Source organism: Oryctolagus cuniculus, chromosome 9 (assembly GCF_051225735.1).
Source record: "Oryctolagus cuniculus isolate XC-2025 breed Fujian yellow rabbit chromosome 9, ASM5122573v1, whole genome shotgun sequence".
In the NCBI taxonomy this organism is placed as follows: Eukaryota; Metazoa; Chordata; class Mammalia; order Lagomorpha; family Leporidae; genus Oryctolagus; species Oryctolagus cuniculus.
The window spans coordinates 126,771,302-126,797,208 of NC_142875.1; the positions used below are offsets into that span (position 1 = coordinate 126,771,302).

Consider the following 25,907-nt stretch of genomic DNA (forward strand, 5'->3'; position numbering starts at 1 on the left):
GATTTCATTTCTTCGAGTTGATCCTCAACTAACACTAATCTCACCCTCAAAGCAATCTTGTTCCCCTTTGTGTTTAGAAGCCAATTACAAACACACACCACTCACAATGATACGAACTCCTTTTATTCCCAAGTTTCCCCATTAACCAGATTTTTCCCTCACCTCCATCCTTACTGAGAACCGGGACCCTTTCATTACACCTATACATTCAGGGGGCAGGTTCCTTGTCTAAGAACTTCTCCAGCCAGCATCTTACTAGTGAAATTATCTTTCTCATCCTATCATTTGCAAAGCCTTTCATGTATTTTGGTTTCTCTCACTCATCTCTTTGAAGTTGCTGTTCCCTTTTCTAGCATATTCTACATCTTAGAAGATATTGGTCCTTCTTGTCTTCCCCCAACACACACACTACTTAGCTTGTATGCTTTTAAATTCACTTCTGGGCCATATTAAAGGTGGTTGGGGGGCAGTTATACTTACGATTTGAGTCCACAGATTCATGGCATCATCACCAAGTGAAAACCCACTCCCAATTGAAGCTGCCCACACAGCTACACAGAAAAAGCTCCTCACACCACTTTGCAGTGGCAGGAGGGGTTAAGTGCCATCCTTCCCTTCCCCCTGGCTTTCTCCACAGTCATAACCAGGTGTTGACCAGTGAGACTGGGGGAACAGATATTCCACAGTGAATTCAGGTACTCCACAGTGAATTCAGGTACTCCACAGTGAATTCAGGTACTCCACGGTGAATTTTGCCATCCCGCCGAGTCACACTCTGAGCTCCCCCTGAACACTGCAGTCTTCCATTTCATTCATTAGATTACCCCGGGCACTTGCAGCTCCACGGCAGTGCCACAGCCGCAATTCAGAGGACACAGACATCACTCGGGGTCGGCACTGCGGTGCAAGGGGGTGACCCTCCACCTGCAATGTCAGCATCCTGGATCAGTGCCCATAGGAACTTCCGCTCTTCTTCTTATCGAACTCCCTGCTAATGTGCCTGGGAAGACTGGAGAAGATGATCCATACACATGGACCCATTAGAGCCCTGGATGGATCTCCTGGCTCCTTGTTTCAGCCTAGCCCAGCCCCAACCACAGCGGCCATTTGTGAAGTGAAGCAACAGATTGAACATCTGTCTCTCCCTGTCACTCCACCTTTCAAAATCAAATCTTTTTTTTTTTTTTTTTTTACAGGCAAAGTGGACAGTGAGAGAGAGACAGAAAGGTCTTCCTTTGCCGTTGGTTCACCCTCCAATGGCCGCCGCGGCTGGTGCGCTGATCCAAAGGCAGAAGTCAGGTGCTTCTCCTGGTCTCCCATGGGGTGAAGGGCCCAAGCACTTGGGTCATCCTCCACTGCACTGCCAGGCCACAGCAGAGAGCTGGACTGGAAGAGGGGCAACTGGGACAGAATCCGGCGCCCCAAGTGGGACTAGAACCCCGGGGGTGCCAGCGCCGCAGGCGGATGATTAGCCTAGTGAGCCGTGGCGCCGGCCAATAAAATCAATCTTTAAGAAGGAAAAGTACCACCAAGGCTTAAAGGGTAAAGAACTCTCAGTTTCGAGTTTTTGCGGGGTGGGGGGTAGTGGTAGATAATACCATTCTATATTTATTATGTCCTAGATTCTTGATATGAAATCATAGATGTAGAAATTGCATTACATTTAAAATTTCAACTTCACTTTTACCATTTCTTAGAAAATACACAGTAGGCGACAGGCATTGGTGCAGCAGGTTACGCTGCCACTTTGCACATCCACATCCCGTATCTGAGTGCCTGGGAGCTAGTCTTGCCGCTGCTTCTGATCCAGTTTCCCACTAATGAAGGCAATGGATGACAGCAAATACTTGGTCCCTGCCACTCATGTGGGAAAGAAACCCTGGCAGAGTTCTGGCTCCTGGCTTTGGCCTGGCCAAACCTGCTGTCACGGACATTTGTGAAGTGAACCCGCACATAGCAAGTCTTTTTCACTCTTTCTAACAACATAAAAAAGAACACTCACAGTAGATGACACTGCATACTCCCAACAAGCCTTCACGTCTTTGAGATACTTGCTCCTTCAACTTCCACCAATCGTGTTGGCACAAACGATGACATTCACTTAGGTCAAAGAAAAAAATCTGCCGAGTATCCTGGGGTGACCTTCACGTCTTCAACTTTCCAAGTCCAAGGGGAGTTTTACACCCTGGGGGCTGGTTCACAGGCCAGCAGGGGTTTGGCCCCTGAACACACCCAGAGTCTTCATTTTCCTGCCATCTTCATTCAGACTTAAACTCTTCCTCCTATGTATCCCCTCTTGCGAAAGACATTCTAAGCAACTTATAAAGTGTGTCTCTTAATACCTGTCCTCATGAATACTTATCTTTATAGGCTATGGTCCAAAGCAGCATGTTCACAGGTTTTTATGAACAGTAGAGACACCAAGAGGCCTGAGAGCAAGTGCTTCAAGGATTCAAGATTCTGATCCACACCCTCGTCCTGTGTTCTTTCTCAGTGAATCCCATTTAATCTACACACACACCCCTGATCAGCTGTATACCTCCCTCCACTGTCTTGTAACAGGATAGTCAGTGTCCCAGTCTCCCTGTTTCCCCAACACGCCCTCCCGTCTGAAGATGGTGTATATAAATTATATAAATGAACGATTAATGTCTTTTCCCTGCCCGAAGCAACTGAAGCAAACAGCTGTCCGAGCGCTATCAGATTCTCCCTGACATATCCCTCTTTGAAGACTGGTTTGCTGCAAAGTCTTTCCAGTCACTGCAATTTATTAAAAGATTCATTTATTCATATGAAAGGTGGAGTTAGAGCCCAAGAGAGAGGGAGGAGACAAAAATTGATCCTCCATCTGCTGGTTCACTCCCCAGATGGCTGCAAAGGCCAGGACTGGGCCAGACCACAGCCAAGAGCTTCATCCAGGTCCAGAAGCCCAAGTGCTTGGTTCATGTTCCGCTGCTTTCCAAGGCGCATTAGCATGGAGTGGATCAGAAGTGTGACAGCAGGGACTTCACCCGGCACTCACATGGGATGCCTGCCATGCAGACGGAGGCTTAACCCTCCACGCCGCAGTGTCACCCCCAGTCACTTCATTTTATACCAGACAGTAACCACCTAAAGAAGCCATTGCCAAGATGTGAATTCCCTAAAGACCAACTGAGAAGAGTTGGTGGGTGTTAACATCTTCACATCTCATAAAGCACTCAGAACCCACACAACAGTGCCGTTTCATATGTGACATTTCCTGAGCGCTACAGCATGCATTAAGTCTTTATAACCAAATGCAGTTTTACCATTTATAACAGCTTGCATAGAAGCATTCAAGAATATTTTACATAGCCAACACATGGAGTAGTTAAGAATACATTAGGGCTGGAGTTGCGGCTCACTAGGCTAATCCTCCATCTTGTGGCACCGGCACACCCGGTTCTAGTCCCAGTCAGGGTGCTGGATTCTGTCCCGGTTGTCCCTCTTCCAGGCCAGCTCTCTGCTGTGGCCCGGGAGTGCAGTGGAGGATGGCCCAAGTACTTGGGCCCTGCACCCCATGGGAGACCAGGAGAAGTACCTGGCTCCTGCCATCGGATCAGTGCACTGTGCCAGCCGCAGCGCGCTGGCCGCGGCGGCCATTGGAGGGTGAACCAACGGCAAAGGAAGACCTTTCTCTCTGTCTCTCTCACTGTCCACTCTGCCTGTCAAAAAAAAAAAAAAAAAAAAGAAGAATACATTAGAACGCCACTGCCTCTACCACTTACTGACCCTTGCCACGGTCAGGCCCTCCCTGTCCGAGTGCTTTCCTCATAGTTACTACTCAGGGTCTCAAATCCATCACTTTGGGAACAGAGTCTGGCGTTCATTTCAACCCCAAGTGCAGGTTTACCTTTAACCTCTATCTGCATTTGAACTTGGACTCTCCTGGTACCACACAAACGGCCCTGGGTCATTCCTTCCGATTCCTCCAAGATTGCAGTGGGGCCATTTCCACCAACACTGCTGCTTCCTGTTGTCATGGTGATGCCTACACTGGGACTTTGCACTTCCTCTGCTTTGCTCCAGAGACCTCATCACCTAGCCGCTCTGGGCCACTCATCCCAACAGTCAGTCCTGCAGATGCTGTCATCGGCACCAACTGCAGACCTTCCAGAACTCAGTGTCCAGCACCACTCGCAACCTGCCATCTTCTCTGCTCCCCCAAGCACTTCTTCCACTGTTTCCAGCTTCTAATTCTCTCTCTCCTCCCTCCTTTCCTTTTTGCCCCAAACTTGTTTCTCAAGATTTCCTCATTCTTTACCTCCTAATCTTCTTAACAATGTTTTATTTATTCAGGAACGAAGGAGGGAAAACCACCTTCCACCAGCTGGCTCACCCCCCGACCCCCAGATGTCCACAACAACTGGAACTACAACAAACACAAGCCAAGAGCTAGGAATTCCATCGATCTCCCTCATGGGTGCCAGGGACACAATTCTATCTGCTGTCTCTGAATGAACACTTCAGCGGGAAGCTGTATATTCTCACTCCCCACCCAGGAGACAGGGGCCTCAGACACCACCCTAAGCCAGCACAGAGTACCTCAGCACCCCCGTCAGCAGGAAGTAGCTCTAAACACAGACCATCGTCCCTCTATCCATCCTGCACTTCCAGGGCTAATATAACTCCATACAACTCCTGCTTTATAAAAAACAAAGGAGGAAAATGTTAGTAAAATGGTGCAGTCTTATCTATTGCACCATCTACATCCTGGACACCATGCTAATCTCTACCCCTACCACTGTGGCTGGAAGCCAGGTGACCCCACTGCTCACCCACCATTGTCAGTTCCACCCCCACCCTAATAGGATTCACTGCTGCTACTTCCCTGCCCGCCCCCAGGCAAAGTTTTAAGAGGCCCTGTTCCTGAACAGGTGGCTCTGTCTCTCTCGATCTCTCTCTCATGCTCTCCTTCTCTCTCTTTTCCTTCTTCGCCCCTTCCCTCTGGTCTGTCGGGTTTCCCCACCAATAAACCCTTTCCATTTAAAAAAATGGAACTGGGACTCAAACCCAGGTAGTCTAGTATAGGATGCAGGTGTCCCAAGTGGCGTTTTACCCACTGCACCAAATACCTTCCCTTTATCTCTCCTCAGTTCCCACATCCCATTATTTTCATTTCATTTCTTTTACTTATTTATTTTTTTTGACAGGCAGAATGGACAGTCAGAGAGAGAGAGAGAAAGGTCTTCCTTTTCCGTTGGTTCACCCTACAATGGCCACTGCGGCTGGCACACTGCGCTGATCCAAAGCCAGGAGCCAGGTGCTTCCTCCTGGTCTCCCATGGGGTGCAGGGCCCAAGGACTTGGGCCATCCTCCACTGCACTCCCGGGCCACGGCAGAGAGCTGGCCTGGAAGAGGCACCCCGACCAGGTCTAGAACCTAGGCGCCGGCCCAACATCCCATCATTTTAATTACTTCTTCACGCAAACTCTGAACTTCCTATACTCTGACATACTTGGGAAGACCCCACTCTGGTTACATCCCCTCTCTGCCTGCCATGCACCTACCTCAGTATCTCCAGCGTCTGCAGCTAAGCAGCCTGAGAACACTGTCTCCAAACTCGTCATTCATCTCCGGGAGGCACTGATCCCTCTACACTGCTTAGTCCCAGTCACTGTGTTGTTTCCTTACTTTCTCTAGTTTCTCTTAAAACCATCAGCCCTTCTGCACAACCTGTTTTTTCATGTGCTGAGAAACCAGAAGTGCCCAGATGAGGAAGTCCTCCTTGCTGAAGTATCCTATCCTCCCTCCTGGGACTGCAGAACCATTGCTCACTCCTGTCTAACATCAGGCCTTCTTGCTGGGCTCTCGGTCTCATCCCCTTTCTTCTACTCAGGGTCATCTCTCTTACCATTCTGCCTTCTCCATCTTACATCTCCCACTTTACGCCAACACTTGCACTTCTACGTGGCACTGAGCCTGTGGTACGGGGAGGGTATGGGGCAGAGGTGGATGTAACAGGGAAGACTCTGCCAGTGAGTCCATTATAGCTCATGGTTCCCCAGGTGCTGTTAACTCGTGACTACGCTCTAAATCCCTTTAGCAAACAGACACTGGCAAAGAGATTTAAACACTAACTCCAATGCTGGTCTTTGTCATCTCCTACCGCAGCTGTTGACCTACAAAACACGTCACAGTCTAACACCTCCCTCAGAGAGGAAGACATAGCTGAGAGTTTAAAATCCACCTGTGCATGTCTCCAATCCTCAAGCACGCTTGCAAAATGTCAAGATTTTTTTTTAACCTGCGACATTCATACACGAGGGAGAGAACATCTTACAATCAGACCATCACAGCAACTTGGCCATCCTTCAGCATACACTACAAACCAGCATGAAAAATGAGTGTGTGGTGCTCCCAAGAAAACTAATAAACCCAGATACACAGTGTGTGTGTGTGTGTGTGTGCGCACATGTGTGGTATATCAAACACAACTTTTACTGGATGTACTAATGGGATCATGTCAACACGCATTACCCGGCCCAAGAGGCACAACCTGTCCAAGGTTTGAGTGGCCACAGCAATTTGCTGAAGGTTCTTCCTTGATGGTTTCTCTGAAGTGCGCCTGGACCTGTATTTGGGCAGAACGTGTCAAAAGTAAATACCGAAGCCTAAGGATACAGCGCAGTCCGTACAGCAGCCACTGCGTAAGAGAATGCAAATCAAGGATTTGAGCAGCAGAAATGTCCGTTTTACCCTCTCTCTGCCCAAGGGAGAATTTGTGCCTGCAGAACCCTGCATTTTAATGTGTTTACACACCAAAAGGAATGCGACTCTATGGTTTCCCCTGCCACCGCATTCTTCAGTTCCACAATCAGCAACTCCCAATCACTAAAAACAGACAAACTGTTACCATAATATGAGGAAACCATGCACCTTTGAGTTTAGACTGGATCCAGTCCACAAAGACTCTCACAGGGCTTCCCTGGCTGCACACAGCCGGGGCCCAGCTGACAACACCCCGTACAGGACAAAGGCGCCAAGTTCATGTTTGCATACAAAAGGCCTGCCAGCCTCTTCTGGAAACACCAGGAACACAGGTTGGAGACGGGATCTCTACCTTCAACTGTTGTTTTCTGCAGTTTTGGGAACAAGATGGACCTGTTACTTACTCATAATACATTTCCTTTTTTATAAGACTTGCTGTTTAACCATTTGCCTATCTCAGATCCATGTGTATATTCATGTGTTTTGCACAAGGGAACAAACAATTTCTGACCAATCACATGGCAATTTGATCCCAGGCTTAAGACACAGCTTCATTCAAATAATAAACAAATAATTACTGACTATTCCCAGCCTCCAAAAGAGGGGCACCATTTTAAGTGCTATAACCATCAAGCCAAGCCCTAATACTTAGCATTTCAATGTATTATTTTTAAAATCAGGTGAGTCTGGCTACATTCAGGATGGTCTGGTCATGCATGAATCCTTTAAAAATGAAAATTCAATTACAAAATGGCTCAGTGGCTCTAAACGAGACAACACAAGAAATGGGCTACCTGTCTCTTTAAGGTACTTGGGTTAGTGACCCTGGGTGGCCCCTGCTGCAAGTGTTGTTTGCCCTGGCATTAGTCACTTGTAACACAATCCACTCACCTCAGTCTACTTAGATTTAAGAAGAGGGACTTTGAAAGGGTACTGGTAGTACAAAGGAAAATTAAAGGTCATATCCTGTAGGATGTATTCATGCTACCTTTAGCATTATCAAATTGTTTAGGATTGTCTGCCAGTTTGCAGGGTGACGCTAGTTTCATGTACTAGGCTAGGAGCTGTGGATACCCACTGAGAGGAGCCCTTCCTGCCTCACACACACAAGTGGGGAGCAGCCATGTGACCTCCCAGAGTCCCTGCTCTCTGTGCAGAGCTGGTCAGTGTTTGCTAACACAGCCGCCCTGGACAGTGTGATGGTGAGCTTTACCACGTAACAGAACTAAAGGAAGCACACACTGCGACTTACATTACCACCTGTCTTAGACACTGCCACCTCATCTTCCCCCAAACATTCACAAATTGTTAGCTCCATTGGAGATTCCAATCAAGTAGTGATGTAATTAGGGGCCCAAGTACAAACTCAACAGGAGATGACAATGCAGTGGTTTGAAGAGTTCATTCAAATAGGACGTCATCACTCTGACAACACACACTTTAAGGGTCTAAAGGACATGAATGGGGCAGGCATTTGGAACAGCAGGTCAAACACTTTAGAGGGCCCATAGCCCATACTGAACTCCATGGGTCCAAGTCCTGGTTGTTTTCAATTAGCTTCCTGCCAACGTCCTCCCTGGGGGGCAGCAGGCTCAAGGAGTAGATCCCTGTCGCCGTGAGGGAGACTCCGAGTTCCAGGCCGCTGCCTTCATGCTGGCCTGGCCCCAGCTGTCACAGCCGTTTGAGCAGAGAGCCAGCAGATGGAAGCTACCTTTCTCTGCCTTGCAAATAAAAGCTTAAAACAATCAAAGAACTTGGAGTAAAATAGACAACCCAACGAGACTAGAACAGGATTCTTTTTTTAAATTTTTTTATTTTTTGACAGGCAGAGTGGATAGTGAGAGAGAGAGACAGAGAGAAAGGTCTTCCTTTTGCCGTTGGTTCACCCTCCAATGGCCGCTGAGGCCGGCGCACCGCGCTGATCCGATGGCAGGAGCCAGGTGCTTCTCCTGGTCTCCCATGGGGTGCAGGGCCCAAGGACTTGGGCCATCCTCCACTTCACTCCCTGGCCACAACAGAGAGCTGGCCTGGAAGAGGGGCAACCAGGAAAGAATCCGGCGCCCCCACCGGGACTAGAACCCCGGGTGCCGGTGCCACTAGGTAGAGGATTAGCCTATTCATCCGCGGCGCTGGCCAAGAACAGGATTCAACAGTGCGCATCTCAAATCCCATCTTGCTGCTTCCTGACACTGTGTTTTCACCTTCCTGATAGAAACACTGAACAGAACGTGCGTTACTGCAGTGCACACACAGGCTGGTAAAAATCAGTGCCCCCATGGAAATACCAGAGCTCACCTTAGCCGAGCACAATTCGAAAGGCACCCTTTCAGTCGATCGGTGACCAGGTCACAGGAAGGTACCTGTAACCCAGAGTCTTAACTCCGATCATACCTCCCTTTTTCCCGGTGCTGCATGTGGCCATGCTGCAGGCCAGGTGCCATATCTGAGCATAGTAGAGGGGTCAGCCGTGACACTTACTGGTTTCAGATCCCTCTCCACGTCTTTCTGGTTCCTGCCACCTACATGGGAGAATCCAATTCAGTTCACAACTCCAGCTCCGGGCTCCAGCCCCAGCTGCTGTGGGGATGTGCACAGAGGACTGGTGGCTGCGCAAGTTTGCTCTAGCCACAAGTTTCTTCAAATATTTAGGTTTACTTTGGTGTAGAAAATCAAAATCCATGTAGTTTTTCTCAATACATGCTTTCCATGAAGTTACTGTGGACTTGTTTATCTGAAGTCATACTCCTCATTGACTTTGTGAATCTTCACGTCAATGTGTTGCCAACAATTCATCTGTATTCTGAGTTGATCTTGAACTTGCTAAGAAACTGTCCGACTGGCACGTGACTATCTGTGCAGCTCTGCGTTCTGTCATCTCACCGACACTCAACTCTCGTTTTCTGATTCTTCACCAAATATGAGAACCTGCTTTTCTAAAGGTTTGTATTTCCTCGTTTCTGATTACTTTAAATCTGCCACAGAAAACTGAGTTCAAGAGATTCGGGGTAACGTAAGGACACACTTTCTAAGACCTCAGTAGGGTTCAGTCCTGTAGAACCTGACAAGCTCCTGGTCCTTTGCACCAAGCCTCAGGGTCTCTGAAGACACTTCCCCCTCAGTGGGGCTCCCATCACTGCCCACCCCTTCTCCCCGTGCCCACTGACTGTGCAGACGCACAGCCGCTTTTGCCACTCTCTGCCTTTGCAGCAAGTTTGAATTAAGTTCCTGCGTCCTGTCTAGTGCAGAGATGTGGGGACATGGAGGCGCACGCCCAGTTGGTTGCCTGGGGCTGGAATGATGGTTCCACCTACCTAGGGTGACCCTTGCAGCTGGTGATCTCCCAGCTTGCTGTGCATGGCTGGCATCCTATCCCGACAGAGATCCGTCCTTGGGGGTGCCTCACGGCTGACACAGACCATCCTATCCTCACACGTCCCGGTGAGCAGTGCAGCACGTGGGCTCACAGGCCTCTCATCCATACACAGGCACTCGGACCTGCTGCAACCAACCCGCCAGGCCACCTTGTACTTTACCAGATACAGAAAATGAATGCTCAGTCACAAAGTCCGCAGCACGTGATGCTGGAGACGTGAGCTGAAGCCCCGCTCTCCCCGTGTACCAGCCCAACTGCACTCATTCACTCCTGCCTGAGCTGATGCACCACACTCCATTCAGAAACTCCAGCCTCTCACGTCACCTCTCTTCATTTCCCAATGTGGCATCTTTGTACAGACAAGTCAGTCATAGGAAAAGACCGGGAACATCCTGTTTCCAGCTCTTTTGCATTTTTAAATTTCAGTTTGTCAAACAACGGTACAGAGGAATTTGGCAACCTGTCATTCGGTGTTGCAGGTGATTTACATGATTATGTATATATACATACAGGTATGTGTGCTTTCAGCATGAGAGTGTGTGCTTACGATTCCCGACGATTCACCAGCACCACACTCCTCCTTTTCCTCCAATAGCACACATGGCTCATCTCACCTCCAATTTAAGGTGACACTAATGATGGGCACTGCAGTATTTCTCAAGCCTGACCCTCAGGCAAGCCTATGCTGTTTTGCAGAATGGACTCTATCATTTTAAACTTCATAAAGTTCAGCATTTTGTAGCCCTGTACCTTTTGAGGCAAAAAAAATAAAGATTACCCATTTATACAGAGGCCAAAACTGCACAGAATCCACCTCAACCAGCCAACACCATCGCTTAGTCTCAGAACGCATCATTAGCAAGAGGATCTAACACAAAGCCTGTTTGATAGACAATTGATAAACACAAGGCTACCTGAACAGCTTATGTCACTTACTGACTACTATACTGAACAACCTGGTTGAACGGGGAGGATTTTGTATTATTTTAAGGTTAAAAACAAAACCCAAGTTGGGTCATCCTGAGCTGATCATCACCCACCTTTCATTAACTCTTACGGAGCCCTTGTATGCCCCACAGTAACAATACCGTAGAGCGGGTTAACCACACTCATCTCACACACGTCAAAGCCAGACCTCCAAAAATTTCGTCTTGTAGCTCTTAGGGGGCAGAACTGGGATGGCAGCCTAGGTCCAAATCCAAACATTTCATTCTCTGTAACATACTAAAAATCCTCTCTTCAGCTACCATTCAGACCCACGGGACTCACTGTGCCTCAAAACGGAGACTTAATTTTCTCTCGCTGCTGGAAAGAATGAATTTCATGTTCCAAGACTGTAACCACCTCTCAGGCACCTGGAGGTTGTGGAATTGGTGATGCTGGAGGTGTGAGAAGGCTTTGTATTTGCTGACTACTTTCTCCATGCCAGGTGTGCATCAAGCCCTGGTGACAGAGGCAGCTAAGGACAGACCGGATTTCCTGCAGACTACCACTCTAACGACGAAGATGCAGAAAACAATCAAAGAAACTAATCCGGGACACGTGAGTGCAGTGACATCTCCCAATCCAGGCTCAGCAATTCGGACTTTATTCTCAGTGTCGGGAGAAGCTGGCCAAGGAATGATTATAGATCTTCGACTCTATACTGATATTTGAGTCTTGGTCTTGGGATCTTAGCAACTTACTGAAGGCTTCGGGCTACTCCCTTCCCGTTTGTCAATCAGGCATGGCAAGGGCTCCTTTCATTGTAGGTTTTATGAGAATGAGCTTTGGCTGCAGGTAGCACCATGAACTGTGAAGATAAACACTAACCAGTCAAAGCCAAGTCCTCCTGTCTTTCAAGCCCACAGCTTACAAATGGGTAACCCACAAACAGAAGGAAAATATACCAAGAAAATGACTTCATACAGTGAAGGAAGCAAAGATAACCATCACCCCCCCATCCAGACCCATCAGTATTTTCCTTGACCTATAAAAAACTTTAAGCCACCGGCCACAGTCAATCCCATACCGCCACTGTTCCACTCCAGGTCACCTTTTTAACACCCATAAAGCAACAATGTCTGGTACATTTGTAGATTTTTGAAAAAACAAGCTCAAGGCAGAGTTTTCTGACACAGGAACACTCCATCAAGTTTAAATTTCATGAACGAAATACTTTGGGCAGACAGCCACACACAGCCCATTCCCTACCCTCTGTGGCTGCTTTACAGGACACTGGTGAAATCAAGTAGTTCTTGCAGAGACAATGTGGCCTGTGAGGCCCCCAGGATGGATTATCCGGCCTTTCACAGAACACACGTGGGCCTCTGAGCTATTCTGCTCACGACCAAAGGTATCCTGAAGAGAACAATTTCAACAGCTCACGCCTGGACACTAAGTGATGACAGGTAACTGGAATCGAGTTCCTCCCTTTCGGGCAGTTCAGAGGCTAAACCAGCTCCAGCTGGACCTACTTCTGACAAGTCCAACTTGCAGTACCGTAGGTCAAAGAGCGACACAGTCCCCTGCACTCGTGCCTCCTCACCCCGCCACAGCACGGGTCTCAGAGGCAGACAGAGGCTCTGTGCTGTGTGGGCGACACATGGACTTCCTCACCAGGTTCAACTGCAGGGTCGAGCTCAGCTGCATCGGGACCACATGGCCATCACAGGTCAGTGTATCAAAGTCTTCACACACACAACGCCCTTGGCATTGCTCACCTCGGCAGGCCAGAATGTTTTAACTTAGAACATCAACGAATGAAGCTACTTCCTCCCATCCTGGGTTCCAAAGTCAGTCATAAATATTTGCATCTGTCTACCTACAGGGAGTAAGACTCGTGAACAGTTGAGAAGAACCATCTGGGTTTAGAATTTGCACAAGGCCCAGGACCAGTTCCTGCGGATGGCTGATCCTGACACAACAGAACAAGGTGAACCAGAAGTTGCCCTTCCTCGCCTCATTCTCAAATCAGAACACCATCTCCACCCGTGTCAGTAGATGCAGGTACAAGGTAGTGCACACCAGCACTAGGGGACCACTGTGTATTTTAACTCAGAGGATTCCTTGATGCATAGTAACATTTAGAGTCCAGGCACAATGACCTTCAAAAACATGTTGTAGCAGCTCAGCCAATTCCTTCAGAACTGTCCTGGGCCCAATCAACAACGTTCCAAGAGAGTGCATGATATCCCCCAAAGAACATGGAGGCACAGTGTTCATACGCTGCTCTAACCTACAAGCAGGGTCCAGTTCAGCCACGTCACACCAGCGCCCCTTCCAACGCCTTTGCATGACCTCCTTACAGAGAAGCGACGCAGTACCTACTGCACAACCCAGTTACAGCGGACCTCGCTTCCCTTCTGAATGTAAAACGTCTCTGGAGCCCTTCCCAAATAGCCTGAGAGTAATCTTAAGATGACCAGCATGGGCCGGCGCCGTGGCTGAACAGGCTAATCCTCCGCCTAGTGGCGCCGGCACACCGGGTTCTAGTCCTGGTCGGGATGCCGGATTCTGTCCCGGTTGCCCCTCTTCCAGGCCAGCTCTGCTGTGGCCCGGGAGTGCAGTGGAGGATGGCCCAAGTGCTAGGGCCCTGCACCCCATGGGAGACCAGGAGAAGCACCTGGCTCCTGGCTTCGGATCAGCGTGGTGAGCCCACCGCAGCGCGCCGGCCGCGGCGGCCATTGGAGGGTGAACCAACGGCAAAGGAAGACCTTTCTCTCTGTCTCTCTCTCTGTCCACTCTGCCTGTTTAAAAAAAGATGACCAGCAAAGTGAAACATGCTCAGGCTATTTTAGTTTCACAGTGGTATTAAGTATATGGAAGATTGTTACTTTCCTCGCCAGGTAGCGTCTGCTCTATGGTTCACTGTCCTAAGGCCTCCAAATACTGCCTCTCAGGGAATGCCTCCACTGAGTAGGTGGGACACGCTTCTCCAGGGCATTGGGCCTGGACTCTGAATGCGGTTACACAGCAGGGAATGCTCCAGGTAAAACACATCATTAGTGGTTCGTCTCCTAGCAACATCTCACATGGACTTACACCTCCGTTGATCATGTAACTGTCATCTTCCATCACATCACCAGAACTGATGAGATGGGGGTGCAAGGGAACTGATCAGCTCAAAAGGCAGACACAACTGGCTTCCGCCTTGAACAGTCAGTGCCGGCGACTTGTCAAGGACGGCGACTTGTCTGGGCCCGCCAACAGCCACAGCAGTGAGGGGGTTGCTGTTCACATGAGGGGTGTTTGCAAAGTTCATGAAAAATGGCAAAGAAAAGATCTGGTACATTCAACTTTGGAATCAGTACATAGGTTCCTCTTAAAACAGTTACCAGGGCCGGTGCTGTGGCACGGCGGGTTAAAGCCCTGGCCTGAAGCGCCGGCATCCCATATGGGTGCCAGTTCTGGTCCTGGCTGTTCCTCTTCCGATCCAGCTCTCTGCTCATGGCCTGGGAAAGCAGAAGAAGATGGCCCAAGTCCTTGGGCCCCGCGCCTGTGTCAGAGAGCCAGAAGCAGCTCCTGGTCCCTGGCTTCAGATCGTCGCAGCTCTGGCCGTTGCGGCCATCTGGGGAGTGAACCAGCGGATGGAAGACCTCTCTGTCTCTCTTTCTCTCTCTAACTCAATCTTTCAAATAAATAAAATCTAAAAAAAAAAAGTCACCATGAACTTCCTGAAGAAGCCCCTCTCCCACCACTGTATTCCGAGTTACTTTCACTTCATTGGAAAGGCAGCGGTAGCGTCTTTGATCCGCTGGCTCGCTCCCCAAATGCCACTAACGGCCAGGCTGGGTCAGGCGAAAGCCGGGGGCCCAGAACTTGACCAGGGCTGCTACTTGAGGGGTCACAGACTACAGCTCTGGAACCATCACTCCTTGCCTCCTAGGACGCACAGTGTCAGCAAGGACTGGAACAGAGGCGCCAGGACTTGGTCCGAGCCCTCGGATAAGCCAGGCAGCGTCCCAGGCAGCACCTTGGCCACCGTGCCCAACTCCTTCCCTCTTGATCAGAGCACTCTGATAAGCCAGGCAGGTGTCCCAGGCAGCACCTTGGCCGCCGTGCCCAACTCCTTCTCCCTTGATCCAAGCACTCGGATAAGCCAGGCAGGTGTCCCAGGCAGCACCTTGGCCGCCGTGCCCAACTCCTTCCCTCTTGATCAGAGCACTCTGATAAGCCAGGCAGGTGTCCCAGGCAGCACCTTGGCCGCCGTGCCCAACTCCTTCTCCCTTGATCCAAGCACTCGAATAAGCCAGGCAGGTGTCCCAGGCAGCACCTTGGCCGCCGTGCCCAACTCCTTCCCTCTGCAACATTCTGCTTCTTGCTCTGGGTGCTGGTTACATGGGCGGGCCCTCTAAAAATCCTTCCCACCGTTAACGGAAAGTTTCTACACTTTATCCCTCAAAAGCGTATTAACATTCAATCAACATTCATTAATGTGCCCTGTAAAGATCACTAGCTGAAGAAGCATCTTGGACAGAAGTCCTAATATATATATTTTTATATATATATATATATATATATATATAATATATAAAGTCACTTCTGCTGGGGGACACATTCTTTTTTCCAAAGTTTCTCCTGAAGTGACTGAAATGACTTTTCAGTCCACTGCATTCACAGAGCTTCTGAACCCACGGAGACACCTCCTCTGTAGTCCTACCCATGCCTGTTTCAGCCCTTGCATGGAGACCATCCCGTTTCACTTTGCCTGTCTGGAAGGAGCAGACTTGGGAGGGTGCCTGGGGAGTACCGTGCCAACGGCAACTTCTCCACAACGGCGGCCGTTATTCTCATTACCTGCCAGGTACTCTAATGATGGAGTAAACTTCACTTTCAAAGTCACTCTATGAATCAGTCCTCAGCAGGGAGCCAACATTTCTTAAAGTCACCTACTGTTTTCTATGAAATATAGTGTCTATCGTAAGATTAAAAGAGGGATGATCGGAGAGCCGATAATGGAATTCTCACTTTGTAGTGAACGTGTATGGCGTGGTCAAATTCCTTCCAATTTAGTGTAGCACTCTGTCAGAAGCACTGAAGATCACACACTGTAGCCTTAGATTTCTCCACTTGATAAATTCCTTGCCCATCCTCCTCACTTTCCAATCATCAAGCTTTCTCTTCTACACTGTGAGGGTCTCATCCTAAGTGAACAAGGAGGCAATTCACATCACTGACTACGACGGAAGCACACATCACCACTGAGTCACAGCAAGGTGAGAAGACGAGAAAACTGATTAAAGTTTCCACATCCAATTGCAAAGCAAGTTTACTTTTTTAATATAAAATTTCCACGTGAAGCCAATGAGAAACTTGGCAAACAGGATGTCGGGCAGATGGCAAACTCAGGTCATCACTGCAGATTCAGGGTGGAGTTAGCAAGATCAGAACGCCCTTTTCTGTAAGTGCAGAACAACTAGCACAAACACAAATCCTTGGACACGGGCTAAGTCTGAGGGCTCACCCTTGGGTAGCAAGTACTGGGGCAGCTGTATGGCAGCATGTTCCGGGCTGCTCATTTCTCTTTATTGTCATTGGAGCTGCGTGTCTGCTGTCCTGCTGCCTAGTGAGCGTCAGGGAAAACCAAATCTTGATCAGTTCCTGGATTTTCAGTTTCTCCCCATCTGCCTCATCCCACAGGGCGAACTTCCCTTTTCAATGGATTCAGATACCTGCAAGCCTCCTGCCATGTGCAGGTCAGGCCCCGTGCACAACGCAGGTGACTGAGGCGAGGCACTCTGTGGAGGCTGCAGAGTTCCCACCAAGGCAGGGGACAAGGGAGACGGGAACTCCCGTTATACCAGCCCCTCAAACACACCGCTGCGGAGAACCATACATTTCAAGGACTGGCTTTAAAAACACATTTGCCTCGTCAAGTAAGTTGGACAACTAGGCAGAGTTTAAAAAATGAGGCTTGTAGACATTGTCCATGTCACTCTAAATCAAAACATGTTATGAGTGAACAGTATGAATTATGTGGTATATGCAGGTACTATCAAGTATATGCATATTTGCTTAGATACTAAGTTGATAATCAAACAACTAAAACCTTCTCATCAGTACGAACTCCAAAGGTGAATGGGTTTATGAAATACCAATCGTGTCGTTTTTACTTGACAACTTTCCATGACTTTTCCCCTCAGAAACCATACTTTGATGTATTCAGGTAGCAAGAACCCACTCATGAAATTACATGCAGTTCCTCTACATGCTTAACTTACGTGGCTCAAACACCGACAGCTGTTCGTCTCCACTGAGCCATCGAGGTGCACATCCTCACCCGGAGAAGGAGCATTTTGCTCTCTCATCTCGCTACCCAAGCTTCTCCCATGTCTCCAGCCTTGATCCCATGACTCGTCATTTCTAATACATTCACTTTCACTCCGCTATCGCCAAGGCTTCCTTTATTTGATACGTAAAAATGTACTGTAGCAGAATTCTTCTAAAATGGGCTTTCCTCAAAGCAGAGAAGGACCAGAATGAGCCCTGCAGTAGAACAGGACGCTGCGACCAGAAACTCAGGTTTCCCTCACAGTAGTATAGATGATAGGTGTGTTTATAGCATGGCTCAGTCTGCATAGCTCTGACAGCTTGGAGGACCGAGAAGCAACAATATCCCAGGAGCAACTAGTATATTCAGCACCCAGCAATGAAACAGGGCTTCTTGGAGCAACGGTTCTTGTTAGCACCGAGCCCAAAATATGTAAGATGAGCTCGGAATGTCTCATAGCGTCACAGAAATACTGGAGTTTGTCAGATAGAGAAGATAAGCTCAGACTTCACAGTGGTCCAAGCTCGAACGGTTTAAGCCACAAAATGAGCATGTAGTATTTATAAAATAAATATCGCTGAGCTCACGGATATCCACACTTAGTAAACAGATGGGGATGACTGAAAAGTCCCTCACGTAGAAAAATCACCAATAATTTCTGCAGGGAACTCCCTGCTCAAGAAGGTACGTGTGGGCCCCCTTAGTAACTTCACAGTGAGAAACCTGGTCACCACCACCCTGCCCGGATCATCAGGGTTAATCCTATCACTGCCAAGACTTGTTGATGGCAGATACCTTTGGTGTGATATGAAAAGAGCAGTACTTCACAGTCTGGTTTTCCTTCCCCAAATCCAACAACCCAGGAGAACTGTGAGAAAACCATTAAACTTAATTGAGGAACATTCTACCGAATAGCAGATATTTAGAATGGCTTTTTTAGAATGGCTAAGGTCATATAAAAGTAAATATATAAATAAAACCCCAAGAAACCTACAGCCACAAAGAGCCCAAGCAGACCTGACTGACAACTGCACATCATGTGTCTTCTTCATCTGAGACACTCTGGTCATAGTTCAACAGCAAGAAAAACCCAGCAATGCACTGTTTTAAGGACACGTACCTGTGAACATAAACAAGTAAGAAGCACATAGTCGAACACTTCCATTATATACACTAGTTTGTATCATGGAATAGTTCTTCATTTAAACATGTCAAGCTACTTTGACTGTTCTCCAGCAGTCCAGTGATAAGGTGGGGGATCAACCCCTTGTGACCTCTAGTGATATGAATCGTAAAGAGCAGTTCTACACAATCCAGGAAAAAATGCACGGAATACTAACACATCTGAAGTGACTAACAGCCAATACTGCAACAATGATCCCTTAACCAAGTTCAAACCAAATGTGAATCTAAGAAGGACCTTCAGATATAGAAGGGCTGTTACATTAGGAGCTACGGTAGATTTCCACAACAGATTTCTGCAATAGGAAAATGGATTTTGGCTCAACAGAATCATTAGGTGTTCGTGAGCAGGGTGTGTAGTCTCAAGATTTGATTCATGTATTCCTCATTGACATTTTTCACATAGAGACTATACGGCTGTTAATACAATCTGAAAGCAAGACTCTTGCTTTAGAATTTATCAAGGTATGAGGAAAAAGCCCTGTGTCCTAGGTACTGTATCTACATACAGGTGATGGATTGGTCAACTCTCAGTTTCAGTCATGAGCACACACAGCACGCAGCGGACAGAAGTCTGTTAGGGCCAATGATGGCACCGCCACCGTGGTGGTCACCTAGAAACTGCAAGTGCACCTGCCACGGCCAGCAGTACAGAACGGCTTCCTCCCCTCCTGCAACTCTCCTGCCAAGTCACCAGGTCCTAAGTGGGTGATACCACGGCAGTCTGCAGCAACGTGGAGGCCATGGGTGTCCCATCCTGCCCAAGTTACTAGAACACCCTCCCTGCAATGGCTTCCCAGGCAAAAGTTGGGTTTTATGAAGATGCCACCTTCTAAGACCAACCTTTCAGTTTAAAAAAAACCTGGCCAGCTGATTCTGCAAGGCAGTCAGGATTTAAGGTTCTAATTACAGGATATTTACTAACTTAAATATTGACATAAAGTTTGCCAGGCACCATTCCAGATATTGGTGACACATCAGTAAGCACAAACCATCATCCATCATGGAACCTACATTCACAAAGCAACAATCTCTAGCGGAGCATACAGAACTCCTCACGGCATGTTCTTGCTCTGCCTCTTGTTATCTCTGCATAAACCTGTTCACCAACCCTATCTGTCAGATTTGCTCAGACATCTAAGTATTTCTGTCGTCTGGAACCAGTGGGACTCAGCTCATCTCCACCGCCCCCAGGAGATGCAGACATTTATCCTATGACAGCTCCCGAGTTAGCTTTCCATTGCAGTCCCTCAGCTAGCACATAGTCCATGCACACATGAACAATCAAAGGTTACATTTAACCACAGGCTTCATACAGTAAGGAAAGTATCACAGCTTCAATGAAACACCTGTCTCCCCACTTTGCCTCCCAGTGCACCATCATTTTATATTCTATGAAGTTTTTTCAAATATTAAATGTGTATAGAAGTAGGTGAGTACAAAAGATTTCTCTCCCCATCTTTTTCTTTTTAATCAGAAACCTTACTTCCTCTTTCTTCTATTTGTGAGTCTGTACATAAACCCAAACAAAATTCTCAAAGTTTCATGGGCATACAGACAAAACTCATTCTTCTTCACTGTGAATTCTATCAAAGTTAAGGTGGAGATGTCCCAAAGAGATACTTACATTAATAAGAAAGCAGATTAAACCATTAGGAACAACACGACCAACAACTAACCAGAGAGTGCAGTTTAGGCAGCAACTTCAATCTTGGTTTTGGGAGCTGATGTTCTTTGCTGGAACACTCTACGCAGGGCAACTTTTCAGTTCAAAATATTTGCAGTATCTACACAATTGCTCCCATTTGTTCACCCTGGTAGATCAACCACTCTCACTGTAGATCTCCCTAATACTACCATTAATATGCTACATGCCAGATGTCATAGAAGTGATTCCTTGTATCTCTTGCACACCTGTGGCATCTGGCGTTTCAGAACTGCTTTCTTTCGTGACTCCATGACATTGCCGCTCTTGGTTTTCTTGGTCTATCTATGGCTGTCTCTCACCAACACCACTTTTTTTGCTTAAGATTTTATTTCTTTGAAATACAATTACAGAGAGAGAATGAACCGATATGTCTTTTTCAGGAGACTTTTCTTCAGCCTGAAACGTTAATACACACATACTGTGCCTAACCCTCTTTTTATTCATCTCCATGTAGAGGATTACCCCCATTACTCTATAATCAGAATACATCTGTTGAATTTTAGATCCAGAACTCTAAAATATTGCTGTTTGTGTTCTCCACAAGCTCATCAAAATCCAATCCACACCTACAATGCTGCATTGTCCACGAAACCGCTCAGCCTAGAATCCTCCAAATCGTATCAGACTTTTCCTCCTTTGCATTTCCTCTCCCTATAACGTGTAAGGGGCACTTCAAAAAGTTAATGGAAAATGGATTTTGGCTTCAAGTTTATTTTGGTACAATAAAATGAAATCCACAATTTTCACAATACAGAGTTTCCACTAACCTTCTGAAGTCGCTTATGTAATTAAACTATGCATCCTGCATAGATTTGTATAGACATTTTCTCATAATGCACTTCGTATTTGAGCTCACAGAAACCTGTCTCAGTATTGGAGTTACAGAGACCACAGTTTCAATTCTGACTCCACCTCTTGCCAGCTGTGCACTGCTGGAAAGGTTACTTATCTTATGTAAGCCTCAGCCGTCTCAGCTATGAAAGTGAAGCAATGGACAGAGCTCCTGTGTTTGTAAGGAGGAATAAACAGCACAATGCATGAGAAACGCTCATCCTACACCTGGTCCACAGCAAGCCATCCGTCAGTGATAGCAACCTTCCCGTCACTCTGGTTCTTAACGCCCTGTGCTCAACAGGATCTAGTTCCTGCCTTTTCCATCTACCCCTCCAAAAGGCAATGGTATTGGTCATTTTATTGCACATCACCCACTCTTTTTCATTAAGGTCGTTGCATATAATATTCCTGCCGAGTACAAGGCACTTGATCTAGGTTTTCAAGGAATTCATTCATTTTTCCCAACCTTTTGATCTTCCAAAACAGACTCTAACCTTCTGAAGCACATAAATCGTCTATTTTTCCTGTATGTTCTATGAATTCCAGGGTATGCAGTTTCTGAACCACCTCCTGAGGTACCTGCTAAAGCACAGACTCCTGGGCTCCATCCCAGATCCATAGACTCTAAAGTCCTGGGGTGAACTCAGCCATGTTCATTTCATGCCATCAAGATGATTCAAGGCCAGTGCTGTGGCACAGCGGGTTAACGCCCTGGTATGAAGTGCCAGCATCCTATAGGGGCGCCGGTTCCAGTCCCAGCTGCTACGCTTCTGATCCAGCTCTCTGCTATTACCTGGGAAAGCAGAAGATGGCCTAAGTCCTTGGCCCCCTGCACCCACCTGCAAGACCCGGAGCAAGATCCTGGCTCCTGGCTTCGGATCGGTGCAGCGCCGGCCTTAGCGGCCATTTGGGGAGTGAACCATCACATGGAAGACCTCTCTCTCTGTGCCTCTCCTCTCTCTGTGTAACTCTGACTTTCAAATTAATAAAATGATTTAAACATCTTAGATCTAGATACACATTGAAAAATTTTCTATATAACCAACTTTGTGATTAGTAATAGTCAATATTACACAAATTTTAATATTCAGAACAGATGGACAAATCTGACCTTGAAAGCTTAGAAATGAGTTTTACCACTCCCTTTTAACATACATCACCATTTTGTTACTAGGCTGAGTACTGCTGTGTGATTCAAGATTGCATCAAGTGTACATGTGCAAGTCTTAGTGATATATGACAGCTATGAAAAATTAACTGAACACAACATGCCATCCAGTTCACTTTTTTTCCACAGTAACTTAGTTTTCTCCTATTTTGGTTTGCATCTCATGTTGGAAATAAACACTAGCTTTGCTTGCAACATATAATTTTTTATGGCAGAACGTTTGTAAATAAGGCATACATTTGATTTTTATATGCACAGCAACCTCACCCGATACTAATTTGTACACAGTAACACTTGGATTTAAAAAAAACAAACCGAAGCTTGTGTATCCCTCCTTCCAAACATGACTGAGTAGGTAACACCTGACATCTGCTTCACCAGGACCTATCTCGCACTACACACATCATGTTCTGGTCTCTGACCCGCACTAGCACGCAGGTGCCCAGAAAGCGCTTCCCAGGCTAACAGCAGGTCTTCCTGTTCCATTCAAGTCATAACTGAAAGTGTACCTGAGGCTTATAATTAGCACCCAGGTAGAAATAACTTTTCGTGGGTTTTCTTACAGACGAAAATGAAACTATCTTTTATAGATGGAATTAATACAGAAAGGAGGAAGTTTAAAAATGTGCCTTCCATAACCGAAGTGTACCTACTGTTACCATTTCCTACTTTCTCTGGGGACTTTTATCACACCTTCCGAATAATCTCAAACACTGTCCACGCTTTGCATGTTTCCATTACAAGCTTCACTGTGAACTGTGAGGGGTTTTAAACCTGAGGTTTGATGGCACCAGGGGTTTCCCAGGCAGGCAAATCACATTTCCAGTAGGTCTCACGGTCCCCAGGGAGGCCAACGCCACAAGAACTCTGGCAGCTCTGAGGCTGTTCACATTCCAGGCATGGAATGCTACCCTCCTAACTCGCGTTCTTCAAGATCAGCATCAACCACAACAGCATCACAAGCGCAATTTTGGGGAACTCAGGGGTAAAGTACTCGCATGTCAGCTGCACAAATGATAAAACTCCCGACAGCAGTGGTCTGGGCAAAGCCTAAGCCTAGGCAGCTTCCTGTGCGCAGTGAAACGCTGTGTCACAGACTCACTCCACTGATGGGAGAGTAAATCATCTTTCCCCCGAAGGTGCTTATTCAATGATGACCAGGGTTACATGCAAAAACACTTTGACCCATTTCTAGAATTCACAGATATCCACATACGTGTCCTAAGACACCAATACAGGCATGTTCGTGGCAGCAAAGCTGTGTGGGTAAAGACTGGAAGCTCACTAAACATCTCTTAATAGGAAACTGGCTTAATACATTATGAAATACCACACTGTATCTTAGGCATTCATTGCGGAAGCAGCTCTGTGGGCTCATCTGAAAAAAATCTTTGAGATACGTATGATGAGACAAAGCCAAGCAAACTGAGTCAGTGAGTGAGCCCGAGTGTGTGTCACAGAGAGAGAGAGAGAAAGGAATAGACAGAGAAAATGCTAGCTCAGACCACCTCTTCAAAGATACAATCATTTATCAGTGTTTTCCTCCATGGGTAGGATCAGAGTTGGATGAGAAAGAGCCTTCCTTTATAACAATCTATTTCCTAAAATTCACACACCTACTTCCCTTTTAGAGTAAAAACAAAAACAAACAAAAAACAACAACACTAAAGAATGGCTAGAGTTCCCAGTCATATAAGGCAACTTAACTCAGATGTAAGTTCTGTTTCACTCACACAGCAAAGTTTTAACGAAGTAAAAAACCCTTGTTTGTTGCCTACTTGCATAATATGCTTCTCCGGAACATGAACGAACCCATGACACCTGACATTCCTAGGATACGAGTCCAGATAACTGACAGATTGACTGATCCCTTCCTCCACCAATGCGGCCCACACACCCTTACCCTGAACCTGTGCAAGTGCTGGGGCAATTCAACAGTGCATGGCCAATGCTGTTTCATTTTCCTCATCTCTGCATTGAACAACTAGGGCAGGGAACCCAATACATGAAGTACTTCCCTGCTTCTGCATCTTGGCTAGCAGCCAAGGGCAGCTCCGAGTTGCTGCCACTGTTTCTGGGTCAGACACAGACCAAACACTGCCTCAATGGTTCCCATCAGCAACGGTGAGGGCACCTGTCTCGACAGTTCTTACCTTAACAGAAATCGACATAATGGTACTTAGAACAAAAATTGCAGACTCACACCACTGGCTTTTCTAATACTATGTCCCATGAGCCCCCTGTCCCAAACACAGAACACATTTTCCACCAGGGTTCCTCTGCTGTTCCTTTCACTGTCTCAGCCCTGGCTCTCACCTGTGTGAATTCCAATCAACCTTCACACCCTATGAGCTGCTACTTAGAGTCATCACAGCACATCTGCTGTTCTATGTCATATCCCGCCTCGTCACACGTCAGCTACCGCAACTCATGGACGTCCTGGTAGAGATTGCTGTTTCCCTGTATGTTCTCATGGAAAGTGAGCGAGTGGATAGTTTTATATGACAGGCACAGCTCTAAGTTAAAAATTTAGACAACATACAATTAAGTTCCAAACGCTTGTATAAATGGACACACGTCAGAATATTAACAGTGGTCTGTCGCTCCCCCTCTTCGTGGAGGAACGACACTAAGCCCTGCCTAGGCTTCATATCCGAGTCACGGCACCATTATGTTGCTCCCCGTCTTCGTGGAGGAACGACACAGGACCCTGTGCTGTTCTTTTGTCTGCTCAGCCCTTCCCGGGTTGGCTGCTGGTTCTTCCCGGGTTGGCTACCGTCCCTTCCACCTCCGTGGAAGGGCAGTTCCCCCTGCCACTTTCCCCACTTCCGCGGGGAAGCGGCACACCGCCGGCCGGCTCTCTCGGGGGCTGCACAGGTATTCCCTCAGATGTTCCCGGTGCATGTTGTCTCTCTCCTCCTTTATAGTCCTCTTCCACCAATCCCAACTCTGCTACCCACACGCCGAGTACGCTGCTCTCCTCCAATCAGGAGCAGGTCCTGCTGTTTATTGGTTGAACTGGAGGCAGCTGTGTAGAAGCTGTTTCCTCCTCTCCCAGCGCCATATTGTGGGAGAGCAGATGCATAGAATAAGTCTTAATTCCAGTAACTTAGTCTAGTCCGAGTTGCTCCCCACAGTGGTCATTTCCACATTGCACGGGTTTGAGAACTTTATGTATCCTTTTTTGCTCATTTTTATTTGCCAGAATTAGTAAACACGTTCCCACTTTTGGGATAAAAATGATTAACGTTATTTTGATTGCAAGTTTTCTGACAATTTTGACATTTCATTCAATACTCTTACTAAACTGAGTAAGGAACGTGGTGTCTAAGTCAGCAGAACACTGAACAGCAATGAATGGACACGATGCCCGTGGCTGCTTCCACTCCTGCCCCTGCCGTGCGTTCCGCCTCTGCTACACGGGCACAGGATGGCAGACAGGTACGATTGCCACGTGACTGCAAATCTCATTTTAGATCCATTAATACTCGCTATAAGCATAACATACAAGACTCACTAATAAGCAATCCTTTGATTCAGACACAGTTAGGATAGCATCCAATTTTATCTTCTAACAGTAAACTTGCATACTTCACAGGATAATCTAATCTTCTAGTACCATAATTTTCCAGGTGTATAAACTACAAGAGAGTAAGGA

At 47.2% G+C, this 25,907-nt stretch overlaps 1 long non-coding RNA gene across 5 annotated transcripts in view; it reads right to left on the reverse strand.

Annotated features, from left to right (window-relative positions):
* The window catches only part of LOC149124763 (uncharacterized), a 69,297-nt gene that overhangs the window by 22,178 nt on the left and 21,212 nt on the right, over positions 1–25,907 (reverse strand). Inside the window, exon 3 of one of the 5 annotated variants that reach the window (XR_016213666.1) lies at positions 9,043–9,251. The exons of the other annotated variants lie outside the window; for them this stretch is intronic. This is a non-coding gene — a long non-coding RNA (uncharacterized LOC149124763). Of the gene's footprint in view, positions 1–9,042; positions 9,252–25,907 lie in introns of those variants that run through there. 5 annotated transcript variants of the gene reach the window in all.